Consider the following 22,878-nt stretch of genomic DNA (forward strand, 5'->3'; position numbering starts at 1 on the left):
CTCTCCAGGAGCTTTGTCAAGCCGTATCGGCTTTTGCTTTACATAATGGCGTGTGTTGGAGGGTTTGTCAAGGTTGTGGTGATGGAGTAACGATGGTGCCACCTCCACTGCATCCTTGGCCAGCCTTTACTGGCTACAGTTGTTGCTGTCGTGGTCACTACCTCCCAATCTTCAGTGTCTTTCTCAGTCGTCAGGGAAACACAGTGGATCCTCGTAAAACACAGTAGTTTCATTCCTGAGAACGGTGTGTTACACAAAACAATGTTAATAATTATATAATATCTTTATTTACTACAAGTACATGTACATGGTATACAGTCCTGGCTGACATCAGTGACATACTACTGTATAGAAAGTCCATTGTTATGCTGAGCAACTCGTGCAAATTAGGTCAGTTTTGTCCCAAGATGCGACCCACACCAGTCGACTAACACCCAGGTACCCATTTTAAACTCATGGGTGAACAGGGACAGCAGGTGTCTTATGAAAACACGTCGCTAATGTTTCCCAGCCGTACCAGAGAAGATTCGAACTCCCGACCTCGGTGTGCGATCGAGCTACGGGACACCTATGTTAGCGAACTGAAAAACATGCGAGACGAGAAGCTTATGTTCCTGATACTTTGATAAAAAAAAAAAAGTTTCTTGATTCGTCCAAAAAAAAAAAGAAAAACAAGTTTTCCATTCATTACATTGTGGTAGCCGTTGACTGTTGATCTGAAAGTGCGTGGACAGGGTTGATGTGGCCCTGTACAAACATGTGGCAGACAGTATCAGCTATAACCATCACCTGTCAGTATAAGTAAAATAGGCCACATTTCCTTTACAGATTGTACCAGTGATTGGTGTTTCTTGATACACAAGTGTTTGTAGTTAGTGGAGCTGTACAGCACCTGCTCATACATGTAGCAGGCAGTTATCATTTACCGATATCGGTAAGAGTAAGCCACATTTCCTTACTGAATTATATCCTTGGTTGCAGTTACATGTTGATATTCCGGTGCGGGTAGAGATGTGTACAGTACTTGTACCAACATGTGGCAGGCAGTATCAGCTCTCATAATAATCTACCATCGGTAAAATTAAGCCACATTTCCTCACCAAATTGTGCAGAACATAAACTGTAGGAACTCGCCACATCTATACCAGCCAAACGTATTTATACTGAAAATGAAAGCCTTTACGAAAGTAACGAAGAAAAATGTAATAGTATTATACAGTAATAAAATGGTGTCTGAGGTTGTTATTAAGTCTTGTTGACAGTGGTGTGCATGCTCGATACAGCATATACTGTGGCAGCCCTATAAACTCCAAAGATAAACTTGTTTCATGGCGGCACCGCAATATCATTCCACTTACTCGTTTCATTTGTTTTTTCACATAATTATCAGTCACCAACATACTTAATAATTTTATAAATACAGCTGGGGTAGGTAAATGACAGTTAAAGGCTAGAGAATGTGTAATTATAATGTTACTACCTGTTGTGCACCGCCTTCCAGTTATTTTCCTTTACATTTGCAGTGGCGTGCTGTACGGTCGTCCTCCCGTGCTACACGAAAACGGGTCTCAAAATTTCACTCATGTTGTAATGAAGTGTTACTTGATTGCGTGTTATTCGAATAAGAGCTGTTAAGAAACACACTGGGGAAGTAAGGGTAAATATACTAGATATAATCCCTTTCCCTTTTTCCCAGCGCTGGGTCACCTTAACATGGTGATGGCATCGTTTGAGCGGCTTAACCTGATAAAGAACCAGCCTCCATTCTTATTTTAACTTTAGTGGGGATTTTTTTCCCCCATTCGTTAAATTTTGCTCCAGGGGATTGTGGAAGGGCTTGTGTTGCTTACGCATAATTGAAGTTTTGGGGTAGTCCACAACACCCACAGGGGATTGAATCGCCATTGAACTCGAGTATAACCTCTTTTATAATGGAGCCAGTGGAAGGAGTGGAGTGATGCAGCAGTTGTAGACGTGGTAGCGTGTGAGCAGGGCCCATTAGTAGAAAAAGGTAAGGCCCAGAAAGTGGGCTAGAGATTTTTACAATAGTTATAGACGAGGATATCTACAATACTATTGTTAAATCTCTGGCCTACCTTCTGGGTCAGATTTACTTCTACTAGTTGTCCCCGCCCACGTCATTATGTCCACAACTGTTACATCGCTCACTCCTTCCATTGGCTTCTATATAGAAGGCTTCATTCTCATGATTGTATTAGACCAATAAAGCCCCTGGTGAGCGAAACGTCTATCAGTAGAGATACCCAGGTATTGCACATGTTATTCATCAACTTCAGTATTTTTATACCTTTGAACTAAAGATACCTGGAGTGATACTTTGAGCTCTGAAAGCTGTGTAACAGTTAGAGATTTCATTAATCTTGTAACTACATACATACGTAGTTACAAGATTAATCTTGTAACAACATACATAACTTTTAAATAATTTCAGTTTCTGTAACCCAGCAATGAGTGAAATTTGTGAATGGCATAATTCTCTTGAAATGTTAACAGAAAGTCAAACTTTTGCAGTTCCCTCGGCTACATTATGCTTTGATAAAGTTTGAGAATTTACAATACTGCTGTGACAGGAAATAAATTGAAGCAAATGAGAAAATACACAAATTTGGGCTATCTGGATAGATTCAGTCATCCGGGAAACAAAAGGAGACCGGAAGGCCCAAAACAAGAAGAGACCAGGCCGAGATTACAGTACGGAGGATTGAGTCTCCAAACAACACAACCTCGAACGATGTCGTTCCAGGCCATGGAGCTAAACTCTTCTCCAGGCTGAGGGACTGACCACCTCAAATCCTTTTTCTCCAAGGTTGATGGAGTGATTACATCATCATCATTTTCACTACTACACCTGCTTCCTCTGTATTTGACTTAAGTAGCCTACTGTGTAGGCGAAACATTTCATCAGTAAAAATACCCAACTGTTGCACATGTGTCTTAATCTTCAACTTGTCGGTATTTTGTACTATTTTCAAGAAAATTGAAAAGCTAATCCGTATATGAGGCAAGTGGGAATGTAGCAAACAGTACCGTACCTTCTTTGTGACGAAGTTAGTGTGATAGTTACAACACTGTAGCTAGAACATTGTTAGTGTGATAGTTACAACGCTGTAGCTAGAACATTGTTAGTGTGATAGTTACAACACTGTAGCTAGAACATTGTTAGTGTGATAGTTACAACACTGTAGCTAGAACATTGTTAGTGTGATAGTTACAACACTGTAGCTAGAACATTGTTAGTGTGATAGTTACAACACTGTAGCTAGAACATTGTTAGTGTGATAGTTACAACACTGTAGCTAGAACATTGTTAGTGTGATAGTTACAACACTGTAGCTAGAACATTGTTAGTGTGATAGTTACAACGCTGTAGCTAGAACATTGTTAGTGTGATAGTTACAACACTCACCACAACAAACAATAACGGAGTTGCAGCAAAACCGTGATTTCAACAAACTACAGTGGTTGCAATAAATACCTGGGATGCAGCAATACCGTGGTTTAATCAGACGATATCTGGGTTGCAATACCGGGGTTGCCACAATACCGTTGTGCCACATTATTTGGGTTGCCACATTACCGGGGTTGCACAGTACCGTGGTGCCACATTATTGGGGTTGCCACATTGCCTGGGTTGCCACAATATGGGAAAATCTATCTGCCATTACTGTTGATCCTGGGAATTCTTACTGTCATTACTGGTGATCCTGGGAAGTCTTACTGTCATTACTGGTGATCCTGGAAGTCTTACTGTCATTACTGGTGATCCTGGGAAGTCTTCTTGTCATTAATGGTGATCGTGGTGATCCTGCACATAACATGGGTGCAGCAGTCACCCTCCGTGATTTAGTGTTATGACAAGTGTGCTTTGGGACCCCCACGCTAATGAAGGTACCAGACGTTAAGGATATGGAGGTATGTAGCAGTATACCCACCAGCTGCTCTCGTGTGTTGGTATACCAGTGCACTCACATGCCAGTCAGGTGCGTACCAGTGCACCCACATGCCAGTCAGGTGTGTACCAGTGAGCCCACATGGCAGTCAGGTGTGTACTAATGAACCCACATGCTAGCCAGGTGTGTACTAGTGAGCCCACATGCTCGCCAGGTATGTACTAGTGAACCCACATGCTCGCCAGGTGTGTAATAGTGAACCTACATGCTAGGTAGGTGTGTGCCAGTGCACCCACATGCTAGTCAGGTGTGTAACTGAACTCACATGCTAGTCAGATGTGTAACCAGTGAACCCTCATGCTAGTCAGGTGTGTACCAGTGCACGCACATGCTAATCAGATATGTAACCGGTGGACGCACATGTTAATCAGGTGTGTAACCGGTGAACGCACATGCTAGTCAGGTGTGTAACCGGTGAATGCACATGCTAGTCAGGTGTGTAACCGGTGAATGCACATGTTAGTCAGGTGTGTAACCGGTGAACGCACATGCTAGTCAGGTGTGTTACTATACACTGATATACTCGTGTAGTTGTGGTTGCAGAGACTTCTTGATTCCATCTCGTATCTCTTACACGCCGGCTTTTATTCATTCCCGGTCCCCTGGGTTCCAGCATACTTATTCTTGAGACTGTGTATAGAATTCACCTGCTCGAGCGCTTAGTGTAGTGCGGTAGGTTGGAAGGGGTGTGACAAATCATATAGATGTGCCAAAAAAATTATCTGTCACTTGGCAGAGAAGTTGGACTCAGCATTATCAGAGCCAGTGCCAGGGTCTATGAGAGAAAAAGCTGAGAGTGAGAGAGCAAGGCGGGGAGGAAACCTAAGATGAGAGGGGAGAGAGAGAGAGAGAAGACAGGTGAGGAGGAAAGAAGGATGAGACATAATGATAAAGTTTAAGTGGAGAGAGCTTAGGGAGAAGAGTGAGTGTAAACTGATTCATTGATCTTAAGTTAATTGGGATTCTTAAGCAGTTTCAGATTGGCTCTGTCATCAGGATATGGAATGATGATAGTAGATGGTGAAGAAAAGGGAGGTCTTCAGCGTACTACATGAAATAACTTGAAATCATGATGCACAACAGAAGCGTAATTATCATTATAAATCCTGATCAAGGAGGATATGATGGTTGGCGGTGGGTAGGGGAGGGAGGGAAAGTATAGTGAGGGAGTTAATACCACCACCATCACCACCATCACCACCATCACCACCACCACCACCACCACCATCATCACCATCATCATCACCACCACCACCACCACCATCATCACCATCACCACCATCACCACCACCACCACCACCATCACCACCACCACCACCATCACCACCATCACCACCACCATCACCACCATCACCACCACCATCATCACCATCACCACCATCACCATCATCACCACCATCATCACCACCACCACCATCACCACCACCACCACCATCACCATCACCACCATCATCACCACCACCACCACCACCACCACCACCACCACCACCACCACCACCATCACCACCACCACCACCACCACCACCACCACCACCATCACCACCACCACCACCATCACCACCACCACCATCACCACCATCATTATCACCACCATCACCACCACCATCACCACCATCACCATCACCACCATCACCACCATCACCATCACTGTGACACAGACGCTCCGTACCTAATTTGATTTTGCTAGTGAGAGGAACACTGTATTGTGGATGGCAATATCTCGTCCACTGTGCTTTCGCTCCCAGTATTTTTCTTTTATTACTCTCTTTGGGTCTAGCTCTCACTTGCTCTTCTAATGCTCTCTCTCTCTCTCACTCACAGAAAGTATAGTAGTAGTAGTGTGCATATAAAACCAGACAAATAATTTTTTTAGAGAATCAATACCAGATGTTATAACAAATCATTACATACTGAAGACAGTACACATTTCCCCATAATTTTTGACTCAAACATTCCCTTCATGTGATGTAAATGGTTTAAAAAACCGACAAGTTGAGGAATGAGACACATGTGCAACATTTGGAAATATTTATTGAGGAAACGTTTCGCCAGCCTTTAGTTTCTTCAGTCTAATTATCTAATACATGCCTCAAGCCTGTGATGACATCCTAGCTCGCTAAATGTCAAAAATTGCCTCGCTGCAACACCCACTCTTCCTCCAACCACTTCTTCACCCTGCTATCTGTCTCCCTTCACCCGACACTGGATCGTCTTTTAACGTAGTGGTGTGGTTGAGTGGCTTATCTAACACCCCTCAAGAGTAGCTCTTCATCCAAGGAATTGGACGTTACATTGCCTTCCTTGGAGTGAACCTGATTGTTTCTCATTTTCCAAGGCTCTTAAAGGTTTAGCGTACTCGTTATTGTAATAAATAATTTTGATTGTGAATGGTAGTGAACGACTTAGTTTCAGACTGTTCGTACATTCTTAGGAAAATATGAATAAAATATATTAATAATGGGAAATGTAATCAATTGTAAAATAATTACATTTATGAACATGAAATACCTAGCATTATGGGTGTATTTATTTTTTATTTTTATTAACATCGGCCGTTACCCACTGAGGGAGGGGGACCGACGTTGAAAAACTAAAGCATAAATTGAGAACATGAATCAAAGCTGCTGTTAAATAATCACTAGTAAACAAACCATACCACGGACGGGGATAGAACCCGCGATCAGAGAGTTATAAAACTCCAGACCAGCAAGAAGAAGTATGGCGCAGCTCGTGGCACTGTTGTTATAACTGTACTTCACTGTGACCCTCAGTGAAGTGTTTAGAATAACCACTTGAAGAGATACCTTGATAGAAACAGAGGATTTAAGCGCCTCAAATTGAACGTGGATCATGACACCCGTGGTATAATAGGCTTGAACCCTCAACCAACACACGAGCCAGTGCACCATCGACACTGACCCAACTGTTAATATTACGGTGAAGTCTGCTCTTCCAGATCTATGATGTAAGATGAGGAGGAGTTGACAGCGATGAAGCACTACATCCGGAATGGTTGAGTTACTCAAGTAACGTAGCTTTTCACAGGATACGAAGTTATTAAGAGTGGTTACACAGACTTTGGCAAAGTCCAAGTAACCTATTACGTAAATCCCTCGATGTTTTACTGGCGGCACACTCTGACCACTCGGGCTGGGGAAGAAAAATAAACACATCGGTTACCCTCACAAATAGTTCACTCACTCGGTAAGCTGAAAGCTTTAGAGACATGGGTGAGAGAAAATAAGTAAGACATTGTTAAATATCTATCGTACCATAAAATCGGGATATGTAACAGCTGCAGATTTAGAGGTTTTGCCGTTGATTCGGCTAGTTTATTGTGCATCCCATATTCATCCTGTGGACGGTAGAGCAAGAGCATTTGGATACACACAAAAAGCCTAGGAACTAGGCCCCCAAACGTGTTTACAAGAGTAAGTCTGGAGTTATATTTACAGTTCATTTGTTGCAAACAAATTTAGAAAATTTGCTTTCATTAGTGATATATCTTGACATATTACATAGGCTATTATCCATATATTCCTCAATAAGTGGACAATTAAGCACATATTGTTCAAGATAGTGACCATAGTGTTGGCCACATACTTTTTAATTTGCCTTGGTCATGTGTGTGTGTGCGTGGGTGCGTGCGCGCGCGTCAAATTGCCAAAAGTACTTCAGCTACAAGAAACAGGAAACAAAAAATCACAAAGCACAGGAATGGAAACGCCCTATTGTAAGGTAGCCTAGTAATAAAATTAGTCCTCTCGCTTTGTAGTAGCAACAAATCACATACTAGGCACTAGAGTCTGCATCCCTCTCCAACAAGTGCTTCAACGCTCAAACGATCCACACCAGTCATATTCGTAAGCATGTAAAATTATGTACATACAAGTGAACTTTTCTTTCGCACTAAGAGCTCAACATCTCTCCTTCCTTCCTATTAGTTTGCAAAGTGGAAATTGTCCCCACAAGTTAAATTTTGACAGCCAACCATACTCCATACTAACGTGACAAGCAGTGCTTGTCATGTTGGTGTGGAGTATGGGAACTAATCACAGAGTAGAGATTTCTTTTTATTCGTCAGCCTGTAGTTTCCCACTTCTTTCTGCATTTCAGCTTTGCTCTTTTCCTTCTATATCGCGTAACATGTCTGTCTAGGCTCCAGCCTTTCCTAATTCATCTACAGACGTGACTCCTAATGACCTGAACATAGATGAGTCATGACACGCACAAAGCCAGACTCGGCCTGGCTATTGGTTGCTGATGATGTCACTGACTCTGATGCCACCTGTGTTTTTGGAGGACCAATGGGTGATTAAGGCTACAAAAATCAGTCTGGTATGCAAAAAAACTGCGGATGGCATAAACAAAAGTGATGAACCGAAAGAAACTATAGCAGAAGATAACCCAGGGATAATTGTAGAAGTGGAGACTAGGATCACGAGTAAATAAATGTGATTTTATTTTTACTGGCGGTAAAAATTGTGAGAACGGAGGAGGGAAAGAGGGAAAGAAGAAAATGAAAATGAAAATCATAAAACAAAGAAGGGGAGGAGATGGGGTAGCACTCCAAACAAGAAAGTAGGGCTTTGAGGAATTGTCAAACTTGGAAACAGGGTGGATCAAATATTACATTGCACTAACAGTAAGGATTGGAAGGATTATAGTGGTTGTCTGAACAATAGATGACCAAGGGAAGAGTATGACGAGTACAGCAGAGACAAATATATTAGAGAAAGCAGCAGAGGAAGGAAAGACAAAAACAAAATTCCTGATTCTGGGGTAATTTAACCACGAAGATATCAACTGGGAGAACTGGGACGCACATGGGAGAACGGAAACGTAATCTAGCAAAATTCATAGAAAATATCGATAAGGAACTTGGAGTCAGCATATGAAGATAACGATGAGAATGAGATGCAAAGATGAACCAGCGAGGCTAGACCTTGTTACATGAAGGGAATACGATATAGAAAATGTAGAATATGAAAACTCACTAGGAACCAGCAACCATTCTAAATTATCCGAGACATCTGTGTAGACATCTGTTAAAGAAAATGATGTGGAAGTGATCATTATTGAAAAACATCAACCGTATGTTTCTGGCAGCATGAACCATGATTAGCATTGTGCTCAGTGAGAGCAATTCCATTTCGAATTCACAACAGCGGCGTCTAGATCCCATTCAGAATCTTTGCAAGAGCCATAGTAACGTTAGAAAGTATTTTAGTCTCAAGATGGTTAAAAATACAGCGATTTAATGTGATGGTTATAATTTGCAAACAAGTTACAGAGCACCTACGGTAAATCTCAAACTCATGAATCGGTTATACAAGTAGTTTAATTCTTTTAAACTATAGGATTAGGAGCAGAGGATTGACCCTCGCAAATATAAATCGATTAGCAAATACTCATTAACCCCCTAGCACCCTTTCCCTAGTATCAATCCCATCTCCTAAAGCTTTCATCTTTACCTCTTCTTCCATCCAGAGCTCTTCTTCCATCACCTTCATCCTGAGTCCCATCCTTCCCCTTCCCCTCCATCCTGAGTCCCATCCTTCCCCTTCCCCTCCGTCCTGAGTCCCATCCTTCCCCTTCCCCTCCGTCCTGAGCTCTCCCTTTCCCTTCCATCTCGAGCCTCCTTCCTGATGAGCTATTCTCTTTCACGACCCTTATCCTCCTTCGTTCTATCCCAACTTTCCTTACATGCCTCATGCATCTTCCCATTATTCAGCATGCTTCGGAGGACTCTTATTGCTTGTTTCCTCGTGTAATAACTACTACACTTCCACAAATGTGCCCTGGGTGAAGTTATCCTACAAGTTTTAACTAGCTACTACCAAACAGTAATATAAGTGGAAGTAGAAATTAGCCCGAGAGACTACTTAGGGGAAATATATTGCCTAACTCTCAGATGTCAGATGGTTAGATGCAGCAGTCTTGCAGAATATTCCGCTAATTCGTATCGGGAATCTTGCAAAAATTTTGTATAGTGTCAACTCGGGTTTGATGTGTTTACTTATGTCTAGTTAATTGAAAATCTTGGGGTTTTAAAACTAGGTTAGACAAGTACTTGAGCGATAAGAATTGGGTATGAATAGGATTAACACTGAAAGGGTTAATAGGTAGCCATGACAAATGGACAAGTTACTTGAGTGAGGAGGGGTAGGGGGATTAAATTTGAGAAAGACATGCCAAGTATGGGCAGTTAGGCTTGTTGCGGTGTTCTCCATTCTAACTGTCCTGTTACCTGGAGGTTATTCCGGGGATCAACGCCCCCGCCAGGCCTCCCGATGGATCAGGGCCTGATCAACCAGGCTGTTACTGCTGGCCGCAGGCAGTCCAACGTACGAGCCACAGCCCGGCTGATCCGGCACTGACTTTAGGTATCTGTCCAGCTCTCTCTTGAAGGCAGCCAGGGGTTTATTGGCAATTCCCCTAATGCTTGATGGGAGGCTGTTAAACAGTTTTGGGCCCCGGACACTTATGGTGTTTTCCCTTAGTGTACCGATGCGGTAGCGTCAGCTCAGTGTAACTGGGCGAGTTTGTCCACGGCGGGAGCAGCAGCAGCAGCATCTGGCCCGGGTCACAACCCCCTTAACACATTGCATTTTCTCCGTCCCGGCGTTTGCTAACCCGGGATTTACTGGAATTGCCTTTATCTTCCGCTCCTTCGCCAAAATTCCAAGGACGCTCATCAGTATTCCGGTTCTTTCTTCCTTTCGTCCTCCAGATAATGTTATTTTTTTTCGTCTGAACGTTCGTTTTACCTCTTTTTTCCTGCTCATGAATACCCAATGTTTTCTTGGTTCAGTGTTCCACCACTGAGGGTTTCTGTTGCTCCATCCATGGATAGTTTTTGTTTATCCACTGATCTGTCCCTTCATACATTATCGGTCTAGCTGCCTCTCCGTTCTTTATGTATTTTTTTCACTCGCTTTTTTAACTATTCTTTGCAACCATTCTTTGTTCGGATATTCTTTCCACATGTTCTTAGTTGAGCTTTCCATCCATTTTTTAAGTGTGTATCTTCTGGGTGTCATTAAGGTGATGTGTGCATCAGTTGTGCTTCACTGGGGAAAGAGAGGCTGGGATTGGGTCTGCAAGTTGGTGCTTCTTACCAGAGGTCACCACTGTTTACTGCTGCTTGCTTGCTTGGTTCTTCAAGGTCAGATGCGCTCAATCTTAAGGCTCATTCATATCTTGCTGCTTCTGTTGTTGTTGCGTCTGTAGGTGTTGCTGTTATTGTTGCTGCTGCCTCTGTTGTTGCTGCTGCCTCTGTTGTTGTTGTTGCTGCTGCTGCTGTCGTTATTGTTGCTGCTGCTTCTGTTGCTGTTATTGTTGCTGCTGCCTCTGTTGTTGCTGCTGCTGCTTTTATTGCTGCTGCTCTTATTGCTGCTTCTGTTGCTGTTGTTGCTGCTGCTGTTGCCGCTGCTGTTGCCGCCGCCGCTGCTGTTGTTGCCGCTGTTGCTGCTTCGCTTCCATCATCCTTGTCTTTGTCGTCGTAATTTATTGCTGTGCTTGTTTTTGAGGTAATATTCTAGGTGAGGAATACCCGCAGAAATGCCATAATAAATAAAATTTTTGAATAAATCAAATAATTCATTTATGTCCTTGTCTCATTCCAAAGTTGTATCTTCCAGAAAAAAAAGAGTACTTGAGTACACTCGGTAAATATGGATTATTTATCAGCAAAAAAAATTCCAAATTTAATTGTGGTATTCTGGCTTTTGTTTTATGACGATGACTTTACCTGAGCTTAGGCTGTGACTGGTAAAGAGGGCTTCTGAGCAGCTGAAGTCAGGCCTGCCGGTTGACTGCCTGGTCAACCAGGTTGTTTGTATCAACAGCCCACATAACCATCATAACCTGGCCGATCCGGCACTTGTGGAAGGAAGCCTCTCTAGTGTTTTGGACACTTTTTATCTACGTTCCTGCCATATTTCTGATACCTGCTGGTATGATGTTGGAGTCTTGGGTCATAAATGTTGGCACAGTTGTATCTTGCCTGGAATATACCGAGAGAGGGTTTCGGGGGTCAGCTCCCCCAGCGGCCCTGTTTGAGACCAGGCCTCGTGGTGGATCAGGTTTTGATTAACCAGGCTGTTGCTGCTGGCAGCACGTAAACCAACATACGAACCACATCCCAGTTTGTCAGGTACTGACTTTAGGTGTCTGTCCAGCTACCTCTTGAAGACAGCCAGGGGTTTATTGGTAATCCCCCTTATGTATGCTGGGAGGCAGTTGAGCAGTCTTGGGCCCTCCACCCTGACACTTATTGTGTTATCTCTTAGCGTACTCATGGGGCCCCTGCTTTTCATTGGGGAGACGTTGCACCGCCTGCCGAGTCTTCTACTTTTGTAGGGAGTGATTTCCGTGTGTAGATTTGGGACTAATCCCTTTAGGGTTTTCCAAGTGTATGTTATCATATATCTTTCTTGGCTGCGTTCCATGGAGTACAGGTCAAGGAATTTCAGCCGTACCCAGCAATTTAGGCGCTTTATGGTACTTATGTGTAGAATGACAGTTCTCCCTGTGTTCTCCAGGTTTGCAATTTCGCCTGCCTTGAAAGGGGCCGTTAGTATACAGCAATATTTCAGCCTAGGGAGAACAAGCGATTTGAAGAGAATCATCACTGTCTTGGCATCCTTAGTCTTCTCATTATCCATCTTATCATTTTCCTAGCAGATATAATGTGGCAGATACATTGTTATCTTTGAAAGTGAGATTCTCTGACATTATGTCAGAGAGGTTTGAGGTTGAGTGACAACCTCAAAACTACGTCTTTAAGGGTGATGAACTGATTATGTCTTCTCTACATCTTTTCTGTTTCTGCTGCCTCTGTATTTGACCGAAGAAGCCTACTGTGTAGGCGAAACGTGTCTGAATAAAGATACTTAATTGTTGTACATGTCTTACTTATCATTATAAGAAGTGTTGCTGACACTAAGGCAGAAATCTTCATGCGGAAATTAGACAAGTTTCTTAGATTCGTGATCAGTCAGGTTGTGTTGGCTGTAGGGACAGCAATATCCTGGCTGAAATTAGGTGTAACAGCAGGGAAAAAGATGAGGTGTGGAGACCTAAATAATGTCTTTAAAAACAGGACACAATTTTATACTTCAGCAACTTAGTTTGGTTGAAGAGTCAGATCTTTGACTTGATTATTAGACAAGTGTATTGTATACTTCCCGTTTTTGTGTTCGTTCTTTAAAATCGACGGGTTGTAATAATACAGTAATAGTAAGACCTGTATTATGTATACATGTATTAGAATACCAGGATTAATTAGCATAGTTAATAGCGTTATCTCGACTCACTACGGACACAAGGCACTATGACTAAAATTGTTTAACTCTTCCACACCAATATAATACTCCCTCTACCCCTTCAGTCTCGTATCTGTGTTTTTCTGGTGTCACGTTTAATATTCAAGAAGCGACAGTTGATTATCTAGCCGACCCATCACAGGGAACTAATGTTAATCGAGGTTCCGCTCTGCTGTCAGCTGTTTTATTTGATCTCATTTCCTAATGGTTTTAGTTTAGGTAAATACCACAGGTGTGCACTGTTTATGTGGCAAGGTCTGTGATCTCATTATGTCGGTGGAACACTTGTACTCTGGTAGTTGTTGTCTGTGTCGAGTCGGCTTCTGGGCCTCACCTCCCTCCCTTTCCCTATAAACTTCCAGTCGATTGGTGTAGTTCCTGGTATGTTCAGAAAAAAAATGGACGTAGTTTGTGTTAACGAAGAAAAAATCACCTTGTGACATTGATAAACTTTTTCAATATACATTGCCCCTTCAGGGGAGGTGACTTGTTGCTGGTGAAGAGCTCTTGATCTAAGGAACTGGAACAGCCTTCCCGTTCCTTTAGTCAGACATGATTAGCTTACATTCTCCAGGAGCTTAAGAGTATAGCGCTGTCCCATGAATATAGTAATAATAGTGCCATACAATTGTAGACAGGCGATCTGAATCCAAGACAACCCATGAGGGATGGGAATCTTCATCTTAAGATCTTTCTCACGTCTCCGTGCGTCATCAGGAACTATGGAATGTTGGAAGAGTATCAACAGAAGGAATGAGAGGAAGTTTTCTCAGTGTAAGGTAGCGTGGCAACGCCAGCTTGTTTTGCAAAAATAATAGTATACATGAATTGTAAGGTATATTAGTTTCTTAGCTTTGTGGTAAAATCTAATATATGTTATCACATTTCACCTTACGGACAACAGTAAATTATTAAGGAGATGAAAGTCTTCAAGTTAAGGTATCTGAGTGCTTGTAATTGATGTGCGATGTCATGTCTGTGAGAGCAGTAATTGAAAACAGATGGTGGCATGGAAATAACGCACGAGTAACCACGTGTAAGCTGGGGCCAAGGACGTGGCTATGAATACACAGTAGCAGCCATTCTTGCACTCGCAACATATCTTTAGAATATTGAGATTTTCTTCATTACAAAAAAAAAAAGTGATAGGCTGAAGTCACTAAAAGGATGAAGGTCAGAACCTAAAAATGCTTGGGTTCAGCAAATCTTGAAGATTTGCCAGGTCGAAGGGGAGGTATTTCTGGTTCCTGGTGCTGTGGACTGCAGCAAAAATTTGGATACAATCTGGTGACGCAATTTTAAAAGATTATCAGACTGGGAAGAGCGAATTGGAGTGCAGTTGGCTGTGGCGGATCCGCCGAGGCAGCACAAATGGCTGCCGCTCTAATATATGTGAAAGCCTCACTGCCTAATCCACCTGGCAAGCTGAAGGGACGACTATGCAACGGCGACAGAGGTCGTCGTCGTCGTCGTCGTCTGTTATAGCCCTTCAGGCGGGTGTTTTGCAGTGGTCCAACACGCGATGAAATCCGATTTTCGTTGTAGAAAAACAGGAAGTCATTGATTTATTCTACGCGTATGATAAATATTAGTATAGACACGTTGAGAAAATCACGCAAGATTAGAAAGGTACTTGGAGGTGTGGTATTTATAATAATAATCACAATAATAATATTGTAATATCTTTATTTACTACAAGTACATATACAAGGTACGCAGGCCTAGCTGACATCAGTGACATACTACTATATAGAAAGCCGCTTGTTATGCTGAGCATTTCGAGCAAATTAGGTCAGTGTCCCAGGATGCGACCTACACTAGTCGACTAACACTCGGGTACCCATTTACTGATGGGTGAACATAGACAACAGGTGTAAAGAAACACACCCAATGACTCTACCCTGGCTGGGAATCGAAGCCAGACCCTCGTTGTGTGAAGCGAGAGCTTGAGCCACCAGGACCTCCTGTTGTGAGAAGCAAGTCGAAACATTATTGGATTTCATTGGTATTATAAGAACATAAGAATGTAGGAACACTGCAGAAGGCCTACTGGCCCATACGAGGCAGGTCCTTATCAAAACGACATCTACCTAAAGCTACTCAAGAAATAACTCCCGTACCCCTTATAATATTGATGATAGAGTGGTAAGAGGCATTCTGGCTCTTACCATATTGTCTTCAGAATAATATAATCTTTCTTTAGGAGCTGTATGTCATTCCTTTCTTCCTCTCGCGGCTCAGAAAATTAAAAAGGGCTTGGTAGCAAGTATCAACAGCCTAACTGATCATTCCATAAACAAGAGTGGCCCGGGCTGGGACCTAGTTGATGCCACGATGATCTCTATATCAGGGTTATTCCCCGGTGCTGGAGCACCTTACCGTCATAGCGTGGTTTGAGCTGCTTCGCCGGACTAAGAACCCAGCACCCATCAGTATATCAGTATCTTTCCCCTTATTGTTTGACTTGGAAAAAGGAATTTCTCCAGACTTGTTAAGTTTTGCTCCAGTATTTTTGTGATCCTCACACTTTGTAGATGAATGGTTCAGAGAACCGACATGTTGATAAATTAGACACAAGTGCAACTCTTGTGTCTAATTTATCAACATCCTCACACTTGCTTTAACACACACGTTTGTACACACGTGAACCTTGTGTCTAGCTTGCCGTAATGGTAATACACACCTGATCGTGTTTCCTGGACATGTGTGTGATCTTAGTTATGTCTCCAAGTTTGTGGAAAACTGTCCAGAAACTGACATGTGTTTCAAAGAAAATGGCACAAAATGTTCGAGGGGCCTGAGAGCGAATACAATGGAAGAGGAAAGTGTGTAATCTTGTCTGTGATGGCCACAATCATTTGTCACTCTCGTCTTGCTGTCTGCTACACCAGCCTCTGTCTCACTGACAATTGGTGTTTACTCTCAGCTGTCTGCTGTACCAGCCTCTGTCTCAATGGAAATTAGTGTTCGCTTTGAGCTGTCTACTGCTGGCACTCGAAGGCCTCACTCTTACTGTTTGTCGAGTATGTTATCCTGTATCATTGTGCTTCATATCTTGGAGTATGCCACAAAAATTGAGGAGCTAAACATTAACTCTTAAAATATAACACTGCAGCGATTACAACCACAAGTGTTACCATGAGAGGAGCACCAACATGTTGTCTAGAGCCACAAAATTGGCATACATTGATCACATATGGAACATCCATGTTGCAGAGATTTATCACACCACATCACTACCTCACATAGTAACCCCCTTTCAGAAGCACTATACACCAGTGTGAGTAATTAAGGAAATTTGTTTAGGTACAGGTATACACAAGTACAATTATCATACATAATTTAACGTGTAAATTACCTAAGATAACCCAGAAGAAAGTCAGACATTGGTCGCCGCTGTAACGTCAAGGTTCGTCGTTCAACTTACTATAAAGTTAGTTAGTTTAATATGTTTATTATGCACCCCATACCCATCCTGTGGGCGGTAGTTACTATAAAGTAAAACCATTTTTTTGTAACTTGAATATGTTTTAGACGTTAATTATTACTTTGATATATTGTCAGTAGGAAGCTCGCCTTTGAAACCAACTATTATTAAAGTTTTCACCCCCCCCCCATCGTTTTCTTCACCTCCCGTCCTTTTCTTCACCCCCATCCTTTTCTTCACCTCCCGTCCTTTTCTTCACCTCCCGTCCTTTTCTTCACCTCCCGTCCTTTTCTTCATCCCCCGTCCTTTTCTTCATCCCCCGTCCTTTTCTTCATCCCCCGTCCTTTTCTTCATCCCCCGTCCTTTTCATCCCCCGTCCTTTTCTTCATCCCCCGTTTTTTCATCCCCCGTCCTTTTCTTCCCCCCGTTCTTTTCTTCATCCTCGTCCTTTTCTTCATCCTCGTCCTTTTTTCATCCTCGTCCTTTTCTTCATCCCCCGTCCTTTTCTTCATCCCCCGTCCTTTTCCTCATCCCCCGTCCTTTTCTTCATCCCCGTCCTTTTCTTCATCCCCCGTCATTTTCTTTATCCCCGTCCTTTTCTTCATCCCCCGCCCTTTTCTTCATCCCCCGTCCTTTTCTTCATCCCCGTCCTTTTCATCCCCGTCCTTTTCTTCACCCCCGTCTTTTTCTTCATCCCCGTCCTTTTCATCTCCGTCCTTTTCTTCACCCCCGTCCTTTTCATCCCCCGTCCTTTTCTTCATCCCCCGTCCTTTTCTTCCCCCGTCCTTTTCTTCATCCCCAGTCCTTTTCTTCATCCCCATGTCCTTTTCATCCCCCGTCCTTTTCTTCATCCCCCGTCCTTTTCTTCCCCCGTCCTTTTCTTCACCCCCGTTCTTTTCTTCATCCCCCGTCCTTTTCTTCACCCCCGTTCTTTTTTTCATCCCCCGTCCTTTTCTTCATCCCCCGTCCTTTTCATCATGCCCCGTCCTTTTCTTCACCGTCCTTTTCTTCTTCGCCTCCGTCCTTTTCTTCATCCCCCGTCCTTTTCTTCATCCCCCGTCCTTTTCTTCATCCCCGTCCTTTTCTTCACCCGTCCTTTTCTTCACCCGTCCTTTTCTTCACCGTCCTTTTTTTCATTCCCCGTCCTTTTCTTCTTCACCCCCGCCTTTTTTCTTCATCCCCGTCCTTTTCTTCACCCCCGTCCTTTTCTTCATCCCCCGTCCTTTTCTTCACCCCCGTCCTTTTCTTCACCCCCGTCCTTTTCTTCTTCATCCCCGTCCTTTTCTTCACACCGTTCGTTTCTTCATCCCCGTTCTTTTCTTCACCTCCGTCCTTTTTCTTCTTCATCCCCGTTCTTCTTCACCCCCGTTCTTTTCTTCTTCACCCCCGTTCTTTTCTTCTTCACCCCCGTCCTTTTCTTCTTCACCCCCGTTCTTTTCTTCTTCACCCCAGTTTTCTTCATCCCGTCCTTTTCTTCACCTCCGTCCTTTTCTTCTTCACTCCCGTCCTTTTCTTCATCCGTCCTTTTCTTCACCCCCCCGTCCTTTTCTTCACTCCCGTCCCCCCGTCCTTTTCTTCACCCCCGTCCTTTTCACCCCGTCCTTTTCTTCACCCCGTCCTTTTCTTCACCCCGTCCTTTTCTTCACCCCGTCCTTTTCTTCACCCCCGTCCTTTTCTTCACCCCCGTCCTTTTCTTCACCCCGTCCTTTTCTTCATCCCCGTCCTTTTCTTCTTCACCCCAGTCCTTTTATTCACCCCCGTCCTTTTCTTCACCCCCGTCTTTTTCATCCCCCGTCCTTTCCTTCACCCCCGTCCTTTTCTTCACCCTCGTTCTTTTCTTCCTCACCCCCCGTCCTTTTCATCCCCCGTCCTTTTCTTCTCCATCCCGTCCTTTTCTTCTCCACCCGTCCTTTTCTTCCCCCGTCCTTTTCTTCTTCAACCCTCGTCCTTTTCTTCTTCATCCCCCGTCCTTCTTCACCCCCGTCCTTTTCTTCACCCCCGTCCTTTTCTTCACCCCCGTTCTTTTCTTCACCCCCGTTCTTTTCTTCTTCACCCCCGTTCTTTTCTTCTTCACCCCCGTCCTTTTCTTCTTCACCCCCGTTCTTTTCTTCACCCCCGTCCTTGTCTTCATCCCCCGTCCTTGTCTTCTTCATCCCCCGTCCTTTTCTTCACCCCCGTCCTTGTCTTCACCCCCGTCCTTTTCTTCACCCCCGTCCTTGTCTTCTTCACCCCCGTCCTTGTCTTCTTCACCCCCGGCCGTGTCGTCTTCACCCCCGGCCTTTTCTTCTTCACCCCGTCCTTGTCTTCTTCACCCCGTCCTGGTCTTCTTCACCCCCGTCCTTGTCTTCTTCACCCCCGTCCTTGTCTTCTTCACCCCCGTCCTTGTCTTCTTCACCCCCGTCCTTTTCTTCATCCCCCGTCCTTGTCTTCTTCACCCCGTCCTTGTCTTCTTCATCCCCCGTCCTTGTCTTCTTCATCCCCCGTCCTTGTCTTCGTCATCCCCCGTCCTTGTCTTCTTCACCCCCGTCCTTGTCTTCTTCACCCCCGTCCGTGTCTTCTTCATCCCCCGTCTTTGTCTTCTTCACCGCCGTCGTTGTCTTCATCCCCCGTCCTTGTCTTCTTCACCCCCTTCCTTGTCTTCTTCACCCCCGTCCTTGTCCTCTTCATCCCCCGTCCTTGTCTTCTTCACCCCCGTCCTTGGCTTCTTCACCCCCGTCATTGTCTTCTTCATCCCCCGTCTTTGTCTTCTTCACCCCCGTCCTTGTCTTCTTCACCCCCCGTCTTTGTCTTCTTCACCCCCGTCCTTGTCTTCTTCATCCCCCGTCTTTGTCTTCTTCACCCCCGTCCTTGTCTTCTTCATCCCCCGTCCTTGTCTTCTTCATCCCCCGTCTTTGTCTTCTTCATCCCCCGTCTTTGTCTTCTTCATCCCCCGTCTTTGTCTTCTTCATCCCCCGTCTTTGTGTTTTTCACCCCCGTTCTTGTCTTCTTCACCCCCGTCCTTGTCTTCTTCACCCCCGTCCTTGTCTTCTCCGGATCTCTACACCAGAAGACTCTTCACTCCAACCATTGTTTTCAGCCATCAATATAAAGTTAACTGGACCAAGTTGTGGGATTTCTTATCCAACACAGTTCAGTTATTATTATTATTATTATTTATTAACTTTAATTTATTATTAAATATGCATTTGCAGATGATTTAAATTGCAAAGTAATTAAAATTGCTTAATTAATGTTTTGAGGGCAGGTATTTGCTGCAGTGCTTGTGTTGTTCACTGTTCATGTGTCTTGTTGCAGTGCTTGTGGTGTTCACTGTTCGTGTGTTTTGTTTCAGTGCTTGTGTTGTTCACTGTTCGTGTGTTTTGTTGCAGTGCTTGTATGTTATTCATTGTTCATGTGTCTTGTTGCAATGCTTGTGTGTATGGTTCACTGTTCATGTGTCTTGTTGCAGTGCTTGTGTTCACTGTGCTGTATAGTCCTTGTGGCTTAGCGCTTCTTTTTGATTATAATAATAATAATTGTGTTCACTGTTCATGTGTCTTGTTGCAATGCTTGTGTGTATGGTTCACTGTTCAGGTGTCTTGTTGCAGTGCTTGTGTTCACTGTTCATGTGCCTTGTTGCAGTGCTTGTGTTGTTCACTGTTCATGTGTTGCAGTGCTTGTGTATTCACTGTTCATGTTTGTATGTTATTGTTCATCACTGTTCAGGTGTCTGTCATTCCTGCTATGCTTGTGGAGGAAATACACGACTGCCTGTCTGTATACTTTGTGCATCTGCCTGTATTTCAGCCTGCACGCCTGTTTTCTTGCCTGCACGCCTTCTGCACGTCTGCCCGCCGGCTTGTGGTTTAGTGGTGATATATCATTACACGCAGAGAGCGTTCTCTGGTGGTTGTAATAGCCACTGTGTTCCGTTAGTCGGGCAGTTGTGACTACCGAGTGTCGTGTGTCAACTACAGTGACTCTTCTCCTGAAATAGTCACTTTTTACTATGTGTAACTTGTTTTCATGCCACAAATGACTGTAGTCTATATCCTTACTATTGCCAATGACGACTTCCTTAACACTGATTGCGTTTTGTGTGTGTGTGTGTGTGTGTGTGTGTGTGTGTGTGTGTGTGTGTGCACGCGCGAACGTACTCATTGATTTGTTTGCTTGGAACATAAGAACATAAGAATGTAGGAACACTGCAGAAGGCCTACTGGCCCATACGAGGCAGGTCCTTATCAAAACGACATCTACCTAAAGCTACTCAAGAAACAACTCCCGCACCCCCCGACACCAATCAAACCCAGCCCCTCCTGGACCACTTTGATTTCCATCACTGACTTCTGGTTTCTTGGGCCTTACCATATCTACTCCTTAAGTTGAGCATTGAGTTTTCTCCACCACTCTCTCTTTCTCACCCAAGTCATTCCGCTTTTCAACCACCCTGAACCTAAAATACTTCCTTTCATGCCGTGTGGATTAAGAGCAGCTAGTACAAATTTTATGGGTAAACGAGTAGTTATCGGTGAGGCTACTCAGGGTTTTTGACAGTCAGCACCCTCTACCACCCCTGAAGAGAACCACTGGTGTTTACCTAGTAGCCAGGGTAAGACAGTAGTGTCACACTGCTACCGACTCTCCTCCCGGTAAGTAGTTCTCGGGATTGATCATTGTAATAAGATCCCCGCATTGACTTGGGTGTAATCTGGCTACTGGCGTGTGTCTCTGCTATACCCTGTGTGTCCTCTGGTGACCTATATTTTTCTCACTCCGTAGGATTGTAATTGGGTCTCTCCAATTTGCAGACCACGAGGGGCTGTGTGTGTTTCTTGACCAGAGTTTCCACCCAGTCGTATGCTAGAGTTACGATAAGGATATTCTGGCTCTAGGAAAATCGTATTAACATCTGTATTATCCAGGGCTCCTTTCCCATTGTATGATATCTACGATACGGTTATCCTGGTCAGCTCTGCTGTCATGTCAAGTATTAAAAAGAAATCAAATCTGACCAAAACATCTACAGCTTCATCTGTATCCTACAGATTATCTACGGAACATTCAAGATACCAGCAAGTCACCCGTTGTTAGCATTGGTCATTGTAATTTATTTTTCTCCTTAAATTTTGATTCCGTCAGGTTATTTAAATTCACAATTGTTCTATTTATTATTATAATACTTTCACTTTTTTCCCTTTAAATTTATATCCTCTTTGATTATCAGTTGAACTGTATACGTTTTTTTTTTCTCATAAAGGAGGGAACTTGGAATACCAGCCTCGTCTTGAGTTCTGTCCCTCACAATGGTTTATCTGAGTCTACAGCTTCCGCTTGTGTCGCCTTGATCCTGGTCCTCTCAGCCTTAAAAACTACCGAAGTGTTTAAAATACGCGTGTCCTAAGTGCTCGCGTATTTGGAAAAAAAATAATTTATACAAAAAAATTATTTTCCTTTATTTTAGAAATAAAAAAAAAGCGAAGAATGAGTGAAATCTGATTATTACTTACGGATATATGAAGATTTGAAGGTAACGTTGGTGATAACGTTGACAACGTGAGTAGTGTCAGCCGTGTGAACGAAATTGACGTTTTAAATAAAATGCCATTTTTTTTTTTCAGTTTTATTTTTTATGAATTGTTTTATACCTGTCTGTTTTCATACTATATTTCAATTATATTTATTATTCAGCAACTCTTAACAAATGTTAATAAATTTACTAGTTCCCACAATGCCCTGCGTACAATTTTTTTTTTATACTGCTCCCACACACGTTGCCTACCTATTTTCTCTGATGTAGGCTTATGCCTACATCAGAGAAAACCAAGTCGATTGGAACAGTTTTGAAGACCCTAGAAGTTTTTCCTATATACTGTATACGTCAAAGGCAGTTTCCCGTTTGGTGTAAATATGCATCATCTCGAGGGTTAATTCCCCTCCTTGGCGCTGGTGAGGGGCTCTTGATCTAGGGAATTGGATCTGTGCTCCGGTTTCCTGAATTGAGCCTGAATACCTTTCTTCCCCCCACCCTACAGGCGCTGTATAATCCTACGGGTTTAGCGCTCCCCATGATTATAATAAAGGGTTAATTCAAACAATCTGTCAGCCTTATCAGTTCCTTAAGTTTAGTTCCTTCAACCTCCTTTCTAGTAATAGGTCCAAATGTTTGCAA

At 43.5% G+C, this 22,878-nt stretch overlaps 1 protein-coding gene across 10 annotated transcripts in view; it reads left to right on the top strand.

Annotated features, from left to right (window-relative positions):
- Positions 1–22,878, top strand: part of Oatp30B (Organic anion transporting polypeptide 30B) — a 389,857-nt gene that overhangs the window by 161,483 nt on the left and 205,496 nt on the right. Inside the window, exon 1 of one of the 10 annotated variants that reach the window (XM_070084715.1) lies at positions 21,340–21,358. The exons of the other annotated variants lie outside the window; for them this stretch is intronic. The gene's annotated coding sequence lies outside the window, so the exon portion shown is untranslated. Of the gene's footprint in view, positions 1–21,339; positions 21,359–22,878 lie in introns of those variants that run through there. 10 annotated transcript variants of the gene reach the window in all.

Source organism: Cherax quadricarinatus, chromosome 13, assembly GCF_038502225.1.
Source record: "Cherax quadricarinatus isolate ZL_2023a chromosome 13, ASM3850222v1, whole genome shotgun sequence".
NCBI lineage: Eukaryota > Metazoa > Arthropoda > Malacostraca > Decapoda > Parastacidae > Cherax > Cherax quadricarinatus.